This window comes from Rhinopithecus bieti, unplaced genomic scaffold (assembly GCF_001698545.2).
Source record: "Rhinopithecus bieti isolate Rb0 unplaced genomic scaffold, ASM169854v2 scaffold_17829, whole genome shotgun sequence".
Lineage (NCBI taxonomy): Eukaryota > Metazoa > Chordata > Mammalia > Primates > Cercopithecidae > Rhinopithecus > Rhinopithecus bieti.
The window spans coordinates 589,985-605,405 of record NW_016809238.1 but is presented as its reverse complement, the minus strand read 5'-3'; the positions used below and the strand labels follow the sequence as shown (position 1 = coordinate 605,405).

The 15,421-nt window shown below is 40.5% G+C and overlaps 1 protein-coding gene and 1 pseudogene across 14 annotated transcripts in view; one reads left to right on the top strand and one right to left on the bottom strand.

Annotated features, from left to right (window-relative positions):
- Nucleotides 1–15,421, top strand: part of TMEM117 (transmembrane protein 117) — a 556,913-nt gene that overhangs the window by 162,079 nt on the left and 379,413 nt on the right. The gene's annotated exons all lie outside the window — the stretch shown is intronic.
- LOC108539982 (zinc finger protein 75D pseudogene) lies at nt 10,971–12,485 on the bottom strand (annotated as a pseudogene).

The window sequence follows — 15,421 nt, the reverse complement described above, 5'->3', positions numbered from 1 at the left end:
ATTATCATCATTGCCATTGTCACTGGCATCATATTTACTGAGTGATTGCATGGGCCTGGCACAAATTAGGCAAATTTCAGTATTATCTCATCTAAGTTTTACTATAAAGCCCTGTAGGCCCACCTCCTCTTCGTTTCCTACTACCATTCTTATTATTGACATACCATTGTTGTTATGGTTCTCTTCATTTTATATATGAGGAGACTGAGCCTCAGAGAGCTTTTCTGACCTTTCCTAAGATCACATACCTAGTAAGTGGTAGTGCCCAGATTTGAATCCAGTTCAATCTCCTTTTAAAGTTCATGCATGCACTCATGGTAATATTACTGCTTATGCCAGATTCTGTGATAGAGCTGGTTCTCACAACTCCATAGGGCAAGAGAGGGAGATAAATAGATAGTGTTCTTACTAGTCTAGTAGAGTGTCTGGCTGCTAGGCTGGAAGTCCAAATCAGTGTTTAAAGCGCTATGGAATCAACTAGGGAAGGTAAGATCTGTAGCAAAAATCCCTCACAACTGGTGCAATACCTAAATTATTTTGTAGATAGGATAGTGATTCTGCCTACAAGCATAGGACTTAAATTACTGCTTGGGAATTACAGAAACAAGATCGTTTAGACATTGGCAGAGGGAAAGGCAAGGACTGGAAATGTCAGGGCTCCAGCCAAGAATAGAACTTTCTTAGAACATAGTATATCTTTCTATATCCATTTACTTTTAATCTATATGTCTTTATATTTAAAGTGGGTTTCTTGTAGACAACATATATTTAAGTCTTGGTTTTGGATACAGCCTGATAATCTTTCTTTTAATTGTTGTTTCTAGACCATTGACATTAAAGCGACTATGGATATAGTTAGGTTAATATCTACCATATTTGTTACTGTTTTCTGTTTATTTATTTTGGACATACCACATTTTATTTAAGAAATCAATTCCAGATAAGTCTAAATGTGTAAGCTAAAATAATACAACTGGAAAATTAAAACATAGGAAGTTATTTTCATGATTTTGATTAGACAATGATTTCTTCGCCAGAACTCCAACAGCACTAATAATGAAAGGAAATATTTGATAAATCGGACTACATTACAACTTGTAACTTCTCTTCATCAAGAGACATCATTAAGTGAGTGAAACAGCAAGCCAGGAAGTAAGAGAAGATATTTGCAGCATACATATCTAACAACTCAAGTTTAGAATCAAACAAATCAGTAAGAAAAAGACATAGAAATATAGTCAAGAGACTTAGCAGGCACTTCACAAGAGAATATTCAAATACTCAAACACATGAAAACACATCTTAATTGATCATCAAGGAAATAGAGATTATAACCACAATGCAGTACTACAATTCACTTACTAGGAAGGCTAAAATGAAAAAGACAATTTCAAATGTTGACAAGGATAAGGAAACCCTCATATGCTGCTATTCAGAATGTAAATTGGTACATTTTGAAAAACACTTTGGCAGTTTATAAAGAAGGTGAACATATATCAATATTCCAGTCATTCCACTCCTAGAGTGCCAGAATGCTGCTGTATGTTATTTTTCTTGATCTGGATGGTAATTACAAGGATGTTCACTTTGTAACAATTCACTGAGCTTTACACTAAATACTCCTGTTTGTGTGTCATGCTTCCACAAAGGTTTCTTTAAAATGCATATAAATAGAAAAAGCTTTCTTGTGACCAGGAGGCTAAGTGCTATGTTTCTTCTGACTGAATTATTAAATGCTTTTGATCAAACCAGAAAAATGTTATACATTTAAATAATTATGAAGAAAAATTAGAATTTATTAAAAATCCCACTTCTAATGATGTAGATGGTTTTTGTTTGTTTGAGACAGAGTCTGGCTGTGTTGCCCAGGCTGGAGTGCAGTGTTACAATGTTGGCTCACTGCAGCCTCTGCCTCCTCGGCTAAAGTGTTCCTGCCACCTCAGCCTCCCAAGTAACTGGCACTACAGGCACACGCCACCACACCCAGCTAGTATTTTTGTTATTTGTTTTTCTTTTTTTGTAGAGACGGGGTTTCAGCATGTTGCCTAACCTTGTCTCGAACTCCTGAGCTCAAGCAGTCCACTCGCCTCAGCCTCCCAAAGTGCTGGGATTACAGATGTGAGCTACTGTGCCTGGCTGGATATAGATGGATTTTTGAAATTAGTTCATACCATGAATTAATATTAGTTATTTCGAGAATAAAGCTTGGCTCACCACCAATTATATCTCTATTTCTTGTTTTCAGAGATGGTATGTTAATGGGAATAAAAGGAATTTTCTTATAATGAGGTCATTCAAAATTTTAAATTTCCTTTAAGAGTTATATGACACAAATTAAATCCTGAACTATCATCAGTTTTGCCCAATGATCAGCTGACTAATTGATGAAGTCCTTCTTCAGTTCTGTTGAAAGGAAAACACAGGAAATTATTTGCAGGATTTCCTTCCCAGCCTTTCCTCCTTTCCTGTGCTAGGATATTTTGAAAGCCCCTTTGGCTCCTGGGAAGTAGTAAACTCTGGGGCAATGTACCCTGGTAGGCTCAGGGAAGGAGAAAGTGGTGGAAGAGGTCAGCGAAAGGAAGGCAGGAAAGAACCTCCCTCAAGATTTCCATTGGATCAGTCTGTGGAAGAAGTATGTATGGAACTGAGAATTTGAAAATAGATTCCTTTAGAACTCTTCATGCCCACTATTCCCAGGACCATCTTTGTGTAGTCCCAGAGGCAAGTGACCTTTGTTTGAAGACAACTGACTAAGGACTTCTCAGGAGTTGCTCCTAAGACTGCATCTCCAGAGGCCTCTCTGGGTCTTAAACACAGTGCAGCTGCTGACTTGCAGGGGCTGGGGAGCTGCAGGCCCCAGAGGTGAGGACTCTCAAACCACTAGAGGGAGTCCCAACTTTCTCAGAGGACTTTGGACAGGCCTGGGCTGCTGGGCTGAGTCTTCTTGATCACACTGTCACCTGTACCTCCAGGACACTGGATGGATCCAGCCCCTGCCTACCTCCAGAATGAAGTAAGGGCTATGAGTGCTCAGAGGAAGTTGAATCTCCCTGGAGAGAAGTAGGTCCCTGCACTTCCCTACTACATCATTTCAGGCCTCTCTGTGACCTTTGCCTGGGTGGGTTTTCAGAGGGGACAGCATGCAGGATGGGCTGAGTTGCAGAGGGCCAACAGGTAGGAAAGTGGAGGAGACTCAGCACTAGAAAAGAGAAAAACCAATTTACAGAGATGATTCCTGTAATTTACAGAGATGATTTACAGAGGTGTTTAGGTCAGTTCTACCCTTAGAGGCCACCAGATCCCAGAGGTCCTAGCTGTGTATCCAGCTTTGAAGTTGTGGTAACTGATGTGCAAGGGCCCGGAAAAGCAGATGGAAGAAGTGCTATTTCATGAGTTCCTGCTCATGGAGACCCAGAGGACTTCGAGGAGACCAGGCTTCTGGCAGTCCTGGAGACATCAGGAAGATTAGGAAGACAGGCATTGGAAGCTTTCTACATTGAGGGAACATATGGAGATTTTGTACCCACTCTTAATTATTGGTGCAGATTTACCAATTGGATGAAAATAAGGTACAGATTAAGTTCACATTTAACCCTAAAATGGCCAGGCTTATCTACTCAGAGAGTGTATATAGATACCTAGCTCTGGGCTAGCCTTTAGTAGAATTACTGGGCTTCTAAGGCAACCCCTCCTCTCTGGAGAAAGTGCAGGAGATGTACTCTAAGACAGTAGTTCTCAAAGTGGGGTTGCTGGAACATCAGCATACGTGATAACTTGTTAGAAATGCCAGTTTTTTGGCCCTACTCCAGACCAATTGAAGTAGAAACTCTGGAACAAGGACTCATTGATAGGTGTTTAATCAAATTCTGGATTTCAGAAGCTGTTCTAAGAGGACACTGTGAAGTGAGTTTGCGGGGGCTACAAGAAGGAAGCAGGATGTGATGCTGAAGAAAGGATTTGGACAGGTTGGGAGGCGATATTAGGGGCTAAAAACAAAGCATAATTGAAGACAGATTCACAGCCTGGTTCAGCATCAGGTATATGTGAGCTGGAAGAGAGGAGAGAGAGTGGCTATCATCTGGGGTAAGGCGAAGTAGGGCCTTGAGGCTGAAGGAGGGAGGGGGATTCAAGGATGTGGGAACTGGGAGCTGTTGCAGCTTTACGAGTGGAAGAGTGACATTGTGACGATTGTATTTGAGAAAAATTACTGAATATGTGGCACAGAAATGTGAAGGTGGGATGTTTTGAGGATTCTTCTGCCTTTCCAGGGAAATTTCCTGTGTCCATCCTTTCCTTTGACTCTCCTGCTTCAGAATGGGTAGAGGAGGGGTGATTTCCCAGTCAGACTGTATATAGGGACAGGAAGTGTTTCTGGAGGACATAGCACCCCCTGTTAATGGGCCAGCTCTCTCTTAAAGAATTCAGGAGTGAAACCTCTGATGAGGGGATATCCTGAGAGAATAGGTTTGGAACCCTCCAAGAGGAACAACAACAAAAAGCCCAGACCATCCTAAGAAGCAATTCCTAGCCTTATAGGAGACAGCCAAGAGAACACCTGCACCAGGCTTCAACATAGAGAATGCCACCAAAATAAGGTCTTTACCCTCTTGTCACTTACAGCAGAATGGGCATAAGGTGAAGAAATAAAACTAGAATAACCCCTTTTATGGAAGCTGAGGGCCTCCCTAATGGAAGCCTGGAGATGGGCAGATGCATGGGTACAACCCGAAGAGACAACCCCCTTTAGGGATGAGATCTTCTGCTACCAGACTCAGAATCCCTCTGAAGTGTCTGCTGCAGCTCTCGGGTTGGGGTTAGTTCCTTTTTGTCATCCCAGGTCTCACCCTGAGATACCCAGAGCTTGAGGAGGGACAAGTGAAATCTTTCTAGGCATTGCCTGGCTCTTCCTACTTCATCCCTAACTCCCAGCCCTGGAGCAGAACTGCTTCCCAAAGCTGACCTGGCCTCCTTCCCTCTGTCCTTTCCCTGGGTTGTCCAGATCTAAGGGTGACATTGTCCTTCTACTGCTCTCAAACATGGCTCCTGACCCCTCCCCTCATATCTCATAATTGTTGATCCTTGAGAGTTTCCCTGGCTCCCTGTCCCTTCTTCCTTCTACTCCAGTGTCCCTTGTCTGAACCCACAGTGGTAGGAAGGAGCGGGTAGCATGGATGGAGAAGAGGAAGGCAAAGAAGACAAGAATGAGAATGGGAGGGCTTTGCTGTTGAGCCAAGGACAGGACTTTGTAGGTGGCTCCCTCCTTTAAATGAGAAACACCTTCCTCCCCAACATGGTCATTGCCATGCCCACCTACCTGCCATTTACTGTTTTTCAAGGAATAAAGAGGAGGTAGCAAGGAGGGCCTTTAACTTACTTGACAAAAGACTAGGCCATCATTCCTTTTTGTTTATTCTTTTCTCCCCAACGCTGCCTGCCATTCTCAGTTATCATGCCCATTCTTCTGGGAACAGTGGAACACAGTAACACTCACTAGGCCCTGCGTCTGGGCCCCTCCTCCTCTCCTGCCCTGGGAAAATGGAAATAGCAGGAGCAGGATTGGCTTGTGGCAGAGGGAACAAGGCAATGAAGGAGGAAGAGGTTTCTTGAGATGCTAGAAGAAACTTTAAAAGGCCCATGGGGAGAAGCCATGTCATTGTCTGCTGGGAGAGAAAAGGTGGAGACCTGAGTCTAGCACAGGGTAGGCTTGATCCACTCACATGTTCTTGTGCCTCAGCCACCTCAAACAGTGGCATTCTGCTCCCTGAATTCCTGACTTCCAACCTCAGTCCTCACAAATGCACACAAGTGAAAAAGCCTGCTGTCCTCTGCTCTCACAGACCCTTTCTTGGCTTTCTCCGCTCAGCCCATCTTCTCTGGGAGACTGAAACATGCACCCACACCCCCTCACACTTGGTTCGGGTCTTCAGTTCCATTTCTGCCTGTGGGATCTGGAGTTGGAGCATTCTGCCTCTTCAGTGTGTCCCATGCGTGAAAATCTGCCAATTTCTCTAGTTCCTGAGCTTTTGTATGCTGTCTTTCTTTTGTGTCCTCAGAAAGGCAGTGGAGTTTATGTCTCTTAGCCGTGTGCCGAGGAGGTGGTGGGCAGATATGTAGTACGATGCCATCTTTCTCCTTTATCTCATTTTGTCATTTCTTTCCTTACTGCCCATGTCTCCATGGACATACGCTTTCTCTCTTTTTCTAAGATGGCAAGGAAATGACATGAGTAGTCAGGATGTACAGGGAATGTGGCCCTGGGAGACTGTGTCAGAGGGCTGAAAGGGCAGACTAGGCACTAATGAGTCAGTCAGAAACCCTGGCAACCTGATCCTCTTCTACAACCTCGGGGATGAGAATATGCTTTTTCCTGGAGCCCTTGTATTCAAATGATGGTAGAGTATCTGAACTTGGAATAACAAATCTCAATTCTCTGTTTCTGCTTAGACACATCTAAAGGTAATCATTTCTTGCCACCTGCCATAAATAATTGATCTCTCAAATAGAACCATGTTTCCTGCTCTCGAACCCTGCTGGTAATGATGCCAGCATAGACGGACCTGCATGATAAGCTTTGAAGCTAACAGGGAGTATAACAGGGGTAAGCAGCTTTGGGAAAATGGAGTGCTCTTTTGCTGACTTGTTTTTGGGGACTTTGCTGATTCTCATGAGGAGCAATAACTGCTGGGTCCATTGATCCAGTACATCCTTGAATTTTTGAGTTAACTTCCCTTCTTTCTAAAAGCTACATGAATAAATTCTTTGGAATGGTAGTATGCTAGCAGCTACCCAGGATGCCAGCAAACATGGATTCACACAAAGAGAATGGAGCCCTCTGCAGGAAGTGGAATTTCCCCTTTTAGTGTCAAGGGCATAAATAATCTCAGGTCATTGTAGGGAGGATGGTGGGGCAGTCATAGTCTCCAGCCTTTGGGAATATAATGAGATCCTTTCCTCCCAGATAGCTTCCTCCTCTTGGCTTAGCACTTTCATTCTTTTTAGTGACCACTTTATACAATCACCTCTTTCCTTTTTCATTTCCACTTTATTGGCTTGAGGATGCACCTAATAGCATAAATATTGTCTACAAAAATTCCACCCCTAGCCATTACCTCCCCTCCATTACAGGAATCTCAAGTTGGGGGTTTCTAGTATATTTTGGTTTTATGTAATATACCATGAGCAGTATACCTAGCTAAGCTGCGACATCAATGTATTGTTTCAGGCTGATTAGAGAGGAGCACCTCTAGAAAGAAATATGCTGAAGGCTACCATTCTGACCATTATTAGTGGGCCTAAATACCAGCTAGAAATGTGGGAAAACTCATTAATGAAGGATGCTTAAAAGCTGGACAAGTAGACAAAGCTTATTTTCTAATAACTAACTGAAAGAAGAATGAAGAAAGTTCCAAATGTTTAGGAAACATCTACTGTGGCCAGTCATTGTCAGGCATGCTCACATGTGTGCATTTAATCCTCACAGTAGCCCTAGGAAGTAGGAATTACTATGCTCATTTTACAAATTTCAAAACAAGATGAGAACGGATTCTTGGTAGAAAAAATACCTGAAGACCTCTGTTTCAAATAAGTGAACATTGGCCATTTCTGGGTGCTTTGGTAACAAAGTTTTGTTTAATGTCTAAAGTTAACATGAAACGTCATTTTCATTTAAAAGTACAATTTTATGAAATACTAAATATATAGAAGCCTTGCACAATATTATAAACCAGGAACTGACGTAAATCCATATATTCCAACTTCCTTTGACATCATATTATCTTTTCATAAGAGATAGTCACTTTGACTAATAGGGACAAGAAGAAAACCAATAATATTAGAAAACAGTCTCCATCCAGCTTTGTTTTGACTGGGGTCATCACTCTAAGGCACATGCCTTATTTTGCTCTGACACTTCAGGATGTTCCCTCCTGGTATTAGCTGTGCACCAAGACTAAGAGGTCACAGAGCTGTCCTTGCTATTCTCAGTAAATAAGTTTTGCAAAATCTCCAGGCCTTCTTGAAGAGTATTCAGATGTAGAAAGTGATATAGGTGATATAGTTTGGCCGTGTCCCCACCCAAATCTTGTTTCAGATTGTAGCTCCCACAATGCCCACATGTTACAGGAGAGACGCGGTAGAAGGTAATTGAATCATGGGGGCGGGTCTTTACCATGCTATTCTTGTGATAGTGAATAAATCTCACAAGATTTGATGATTCTATAAGGGGGAGTTTACCCTGTACAAGCTTCCTCTTTTTGCCTACTGCCATCCGTGTAATACTTGGCTTTCTTCTCCTTACCTTCTGCCATGATTATGAGGCATCCCCAATTATGTGTAACTGTAAGTCCATTAAACCTTTTTTTCCGTATAAATTACCCAGTCTCGAGTATGTCTTTATTAGCCACATGAAAACGGACTAATACATAGGGTTGTAGCTGATCAGCTATAAAGATGGGCCTCCTTTTAGGTCCTGCAGCAGTATGGCACTAATTTGAAAGCCTCCATCCATTCCACATAACGAAAATCAGAAAAAGAACATTCACCACTTATCTGTGCTTTCTACAAAGAAACAGATACCTGGATGAGGACCAAGACTGCCTCCCTCTTCATGTCATTTTATATGTCTATGTAGACAGAGTCAGCAAGCAGAGAGATATGAAGTGCTTGCAAGGTACCTAGGTCTGTCCTTGCATTCAGACATTCCCTTGCTACTTGCGATTCCTTGACAGAAGACATTGTGGTAGTGGGTACTTACGAGAGAAGCAAATAGAATGGGGCACTCTCCCAGGGTAAACATTGAATCCTCTCTTGCTGTTACAGAGTCAAGTTCCCTGAGGCCTGGGCTTGATTTTTCATGCAGATTAAATGATAGCTATTAATACTCTCTCTAACTTAGTAATTCTCTGTGAGCTCCCTTGAGAGGGACCCAAGTACTCTTATTTTCCATCTCTCCTCACAAAGAATCAATAATGAAACTAAGTATTGACCATTATGTATCTGTCGAGCACATGATACCGGAAGAATTGAGATGGCTGGGGGTGGGGAAGGTTTGAATAACCAGATACATATAGTTAGATAGGTAAAGATATCTCATAGGTATACTTTCATTTTTTTGTTTTTAAAATACTCGTTATATATAAGTCTTGTGCTAGGCACTGAAGATGCAATGCTGAATAAGACAGCTTAGATTCCTTTTTGTGAAGTGTAAGATGTACCCCTCCCAAATGTTCTATTGATGACAGATTTCTATTATTAGAAGCCTCATAATTTTGTATTCTTTCATCACTTCTGAGGTCAAGCTTTACATGGTAACTTTCCTCAGTTTAGAAACACACTTGTTTTCTTACTTTTTAGATGTTTGTCCTAGAGTTTGCAGTATACATTTACAAGTAATACAAGTCCCCTTTCAAATAACACTATACCACTTGATGGGTAGTGCATGTACCTTATATATCAAGATATTCCTAATTCCTCCCTCTCATCCCTTGTATAATTGCTATAATTTGTTTTACTTATACAAAACTATACCTAAGCATATGCCCATGAGCATACATAATCAAATATGTTTTTGCTCTTATTTTGAACAGATTGTCAGATTAAGAATAAGAAAAAGAAGTTTTCGTTTTACGTTCATTTATTCCTTGATGATGCTCCTTTTTTCTTTATGAAGACCAGAGTTTCTGACCTATATCATTTCCTTGGTCTCTGAAAACATTTTCTAACATTTCTTGCAAGATAGATCTACTGGCAAAAAATTTCCTCTTTTTTTTCTTGTCTAAGAAAGTCTTTATTTCTCTTTCACTTTTGAAAAATAACTTTACAAGACACAGAATTCTAGCTTTTTTCAAGAAAAAAAGTGAGTTTCTTTCTCTCAACCGTTTATTACAATAGTCCCTCCTATCCGTAGGGGATACATTCTAAGACTTCTAGTGGATGCCTGAAACTGAGGATAGTACCAAGCCCTCTAAATAGTATTGATATGGTTTGGCTGTGTCCCCACCCAAATCTCATTTTGAATTGTATCTCCCACAATTCCCATGTGTAGTGGGAGGGACCCAGTGGGAGGTAATTGAATCATGGGGGCTAGTATTTCTGGTTCTGTTCTCATGATAGTGAATAAGTCTCATGAGATCTGATGGTTTTGTAAAGAGGAGTTCCCCTGCATAAGCTCTCTCCTTTTGCCTGCTGCCATCCATGTAAGTCATGACTTGCTCCACCTTGCCTTCTGCCATGATTGTGAGGCCTCCACAGCCACGTGGAACTGTGAGTTCACTAAACCCTTTTTCCCATATAAATTGCCCAGTCTCGGGTATGTCTTTATCACCAGCATGAAAATGGACTAATAGAATTGTGGCTGAATCAGCCATAAATACAGGCCTCCCCTTAGGCCCTGCAGCAGTATGGCACCAGTTTGAAAACCTCCATCCAGTCCACATAATGAAAGTTAGAAAAAGATCATTTACCACTTATCTGTGCTTCCTACAAAGAAACAGATACCTGGATGAGGACCAAGACTGCTTTCCAGATTGAATGATAGCTATTAATACTGTCTCTAACTTAGTAATTCTCTGTGAGCTCCCTTGAGAGGGTCAAAGTACTCTTACTTTCCATCTGTCCTCACAAAGAATGAAGAATAAGTCTTGACTGTTATCTGTCAAACACCTGATACTGGAAGAATTTAGATGACTGGGGGTGGGGAAGCTTTGAATAATCAGATACATACATATAGATAGATAGGTAAAGATATCTTATAGGTATACTTTCTTTTTTTGTTTATAAAATACTCATTATGTATAAGACTTGTGCTAGGCACTGAAAATGCAATGCTGAATAAGGCAACTTAGATTCCTTTTTGTGAAGCGTAAGATCTACCCCTCCCAAATGTTCTACTGGTGACAGATTGCTATCATCGAATGCCTCATAGTTTTGTATTCTTTCATCACTTCTAAGGTGAAGCTCTATGTAGTAAATCCTCAGTTTAGAGACACTGGACATACCGTCCTTCTTCTGTGGCTTTTCCGGTGTCTAAGAAGGCTCAACCACCTACTAAAGTTTCTTCTGCATATGATACAAGTATAAGGCAGTTCACCTGTGTGGGTTCTCTGGTGTTTGATAAGGTGGAAGTTCTGAATGAATCTTTTTCCACATTCATGACATTTAAAGGACTTCTCTCCCATGTGAATTACTTGGTGTATGTGTAGATTTGTGTCATGACTAAAGCTTTTCCCACACCATGAGCATCTATATGGTTTTACTCCTTGATGTGTCATGTAGCACTTACTAAGATCTGAACTCCATCTAAACCTCGTGTCACATTGTTGACATTTACAGGTTTTTTGTTGAGTGTGAATTCTCTGGTACTTAAGAAGATCAGAGCTAACTGAAGCTTTTCCCACATTCCTGAGATTTAAAAGATTTCTCTCCTGTGTGGTGTTTCCCATGAAGATATATAAGTTTTGGAAGCTCTTGTTTACAAGTGGCAAGTTTCTTTACTTCCTTGGAAAAGCTCGATGCTGTTTCTGTACCTTGTGTGTATCACCATGATTTTCCCTGCCTGTTGTTTTCTGGGCAATTTCATTCTGGTCTTTTTTGATACTTTGCATCCTAACATTTGTATTTCTGGTGCAGAAAGATACAGGATGATCATTTCCAGTGTCATATTTTAGCTTTAATCCTAGAGAGATGACAGTTTCATAGATACTCTGTATTACAACGTTGTAGAGTCTTCTCAGGAGGATGCAATAATTGCCATTCTTCCTCAGAAAAATACACAGCCACTTCTTCAAATGTCAAAAACTCTGGGACTCAGGTAGGATGAGGTCAGGTGCCATCTTCCAGTCTTTGGTCCTTTTCTGCTCAAAACAGGCTAAAAACTGTTGTACATACACAACTCTTTCATATACAGGCTGTGTTTCTTTGTGAGTATTCCAGCCCAGCTGTTCTTGGAGTACCCAGTATATATTCTAGCATTCTTTCTGGAACACACTCTTTGGTTGGGGCTTCACTGGTTTACACTTGAAGCCTGGGGCCACTGCTGTTCCTCCCAGGAGCACTGCCTTCTTTCCCAGCTCATGGGCTGTGACCTTATTCTTTGTTTGACCAGGTTCTCTCTGCAAGCATTTCACCAGGACCACAGCCTGTTTTGACATTCTGTGGATGATGCTTCTGCATCCAGTTCTGGGTATCCTTGTGCAAAATAGTCAGGGACTGCTCTACCATCAGTATTTCTAAGATCTGCTCTTTTGAGTGGATCTCTGGCCTCAATCACTGATGGCATAATGTCTGAAGTAGGCTGACAGCCTCTGGTGGTCCAGTTGCTTCATCGTATCAGAAGGTCTGGAAGTGCCTGTGAGCATCCTCAGGCCGAGATACCCTATTTATGTGATGTATTTCTTACTGGGACTGGAGTTCTCTTTCACAGACCCATTAGTCTCCCACATAGTCCCCATCTGGGGGTTCAAGTATGCATTTGCCTTCAGCTCTCTCATCATTGTTTGCTCTAGGAACAGTTTTACCCCAATGTGTGACACTGACACCCACCTGGGGCCACCTCTGACAAATGAGAGTGCGTCAGGTTTGGTACAATATCAATGAATAGATGTTCCTAGGAGCACTTCTGTCAGCTCTGGCTTCCCTGGAGGCCACTTTCATCTTCCTCTGCTTGACTACCCTCTATTGCCATGTCTCCCTGCTGCTCTGGGTATTGAAGCTCTCTGTTCCTGCACCACATGTGGAAGCAGTGTCAGGAAAGCACACTATGTCTGGCAAGTGAAGTTTCAAGATTCTGGGAGCCTTGGAAGGGGCTCTGGAAGATCAGTTTTCCCATTCTAGCCCTCCACCTCCCGGAGACCTTACCTGGACTCACTATTCCTCGGTCGATACCTATTTTCTCTTTATTGCCCTTGTTCTTTGCTTCCATTTTTGTGTTCCAAACTTTTGCTGCCTTTTGTGGTTTAAATTGAATATTTTATATGATTTTATATTGTCTCCTTAGAATATCACCATACTTGTTTTCTTACTTTTTAGGTGTTTGTCCTAGAGTTTACAATGTACATTTATAAGTAATCTAAGTCCCCTTTCCAATAACCCTGTACCACTTGATGGGTAGTGCATGTACCTTATAATAAGATATTCCTAATTCCTTCCTCTCATCCCTTGTATAATTGCTATCATTCGTTTTACTTATATAAAACTATACCTAAGCATATACACATGAGAATACATAATCAGATACATTTTTGCTCTTACTATTGAACAAATTGTCAGAGCAATTAAGAATAATAGAAACAAAAGTCTTCATTTTACCTTATTTGTTCCTTCACAATGCTCTCCTTCATGAAGATTGGAAGTTTTGACGTGTATCATTTCCCTTGTCTCTGAATAACTTTGTTCTAACATTTCCTGCAAGATACATCTACTAGTAACAAATTTTCTCATTTTTTTCTTGTCCAAGAAAGTCTTTATTTTTCTTTCAGTTTTGAAGAATAATTTCAGAGGGTACAGAATTCTAGGATTTTTCTAGAAAAAAATGAGTTCCTTTCTCTCAATTCTTTATTACGGTAGTCCCTCCTCTATCTGTAGGGGATACATTCTGAGACTTCTAGTGGATGCTTGAAACTGAGGATAGTATAAGCCCTGTATATACTATTGTTATGGTTTGGCTGTGTCCCACCCAAATCTCATCTTGAATTGTAACTCCCACAATTCTCATGTGTAGTGGGAACAACCCAAGTGGAGATGATTGAATCATACGTGGAGGTCTTTCTGTTGCTGCTCTTGTGATAGTGAATAAGTCTCATGAGATCTGATGGTTTGATAAAGAGGAGGTCTCCTGCACAAGCTCTCTCTCTTTGCCTGCTCCCATCCATGTAAGACATGACTTGCTTCTCCTTGCCTTCCATCATGATCGTGAGGCCTCCCCAGCCATATGGAACTGTAATTTAATTAAACCTCTTTTTCATCCCAGTCTTGAGTATGCCTTTATCAGCATCGTGAAAATAGACTAATATAACTGTATTCTTTACTATACAAATGTACATATGTATGACCAAGTTTATTTTATAAGTTAGGCATAGTGAGATATTAACAATATTAATGAACTAGAATAATTATGATAATATACTGTAATAAAAGTTGTGTAAACATAGTTTCTCTCTCAAAATATCTTACGGTGTTATACCAAACTTCATTTTGTTGTCTGTTCTCTGGTAAGTGAGAAGGCTATTAAGTGACTATACACATTTATAGCACATAAACATATATACACTGGACAAAGAGATGATTGACTTCCCAGGAGGGATGGAATGGGATGGTGTGAGATTTCTTCACACTACTTACAATGGTGCATAGTTTAAAAGTTATGAATTATTTATATGTAGAATTTTTCATTTAATATTTTCAGACCATTGTTGACAGAGGGCAACTGAAATCATGGAAAGCAAAACCATGGTATAAGGGGGACCACTGTATTTCACCCCAGTCCCTTTTTATTGCGTGATTTCTGAGGTGAAGTTGGATGTATTTCTTATCTTTTTTCCTTTATATGTGTAAGGTGGTTTTTTCCCCTCTGGTTTTAAGATTTTTTTTCCTTTGATTTTCTGCAGTTTGAATACAATATGCCCAGGTGTTATGTGCTTTTTTTGGTACTTGTTCTGCCTGGTGTTCTGTGAGCATCGTGGAGCTGTGGTTTGTTGTCTAACATTAATTTGGAAAAATTCTCAGTCATTGTTGCTTCAAATATTGTTTCTTTTCTTTTCTTTTTTTTTTCTGTTTCTTCTTTTTCTGATATTCCCATTACACATAGTTATACCTTTCCTGGTTAACCCATGGTTCTTATATATTCCTTTTTATTTTCTGTTTTTTATCTTTGCTTTTTAGTTTTGGAGATTTCTATTGACATGTTCTCAAAAAAAAAGTTTTAATATTCTTTCCTCAGTCATGTCCAATCTATGAATGAGCCCATCAAAGGCATTCTTCATTTCTGATCCACTTGTTTTGATCTGTAACATTTAAAGAAATCCTTTCTTAGAATTTCATCTTTCTGCTTATGTTATCCATCTGTTCTTGCAAGTTATTATTATTATTTTTTTTGATAAAAGCCCTTAGCATATTAATGATAGTTTTTAAACATTCCTGGTCTAACAATTCCAACTTTCCTGGCATATGGGACTCTGGTTCTGATACCAGTTCAGTTTTTTTCAAACTGGGGTTTTTGCTTTATAATTGTTTTCCTTGTAATTTCTTGTTGAAAGGAGGACGTGATGTACTGGGTAGAAAGAAGTGCAGTAAATAGGCCTCCATTGGTGCATTAGTAGGGTGTGGTGGGGAGGGGAAGTCTTTTGTAGTCCTCTGATTGAGTGTCACACTTTTTTTCTTTTTTCTCTTTCTTTCTTGCTTGCCTTTTTTTTTTTTTTTTTTTTTTTTT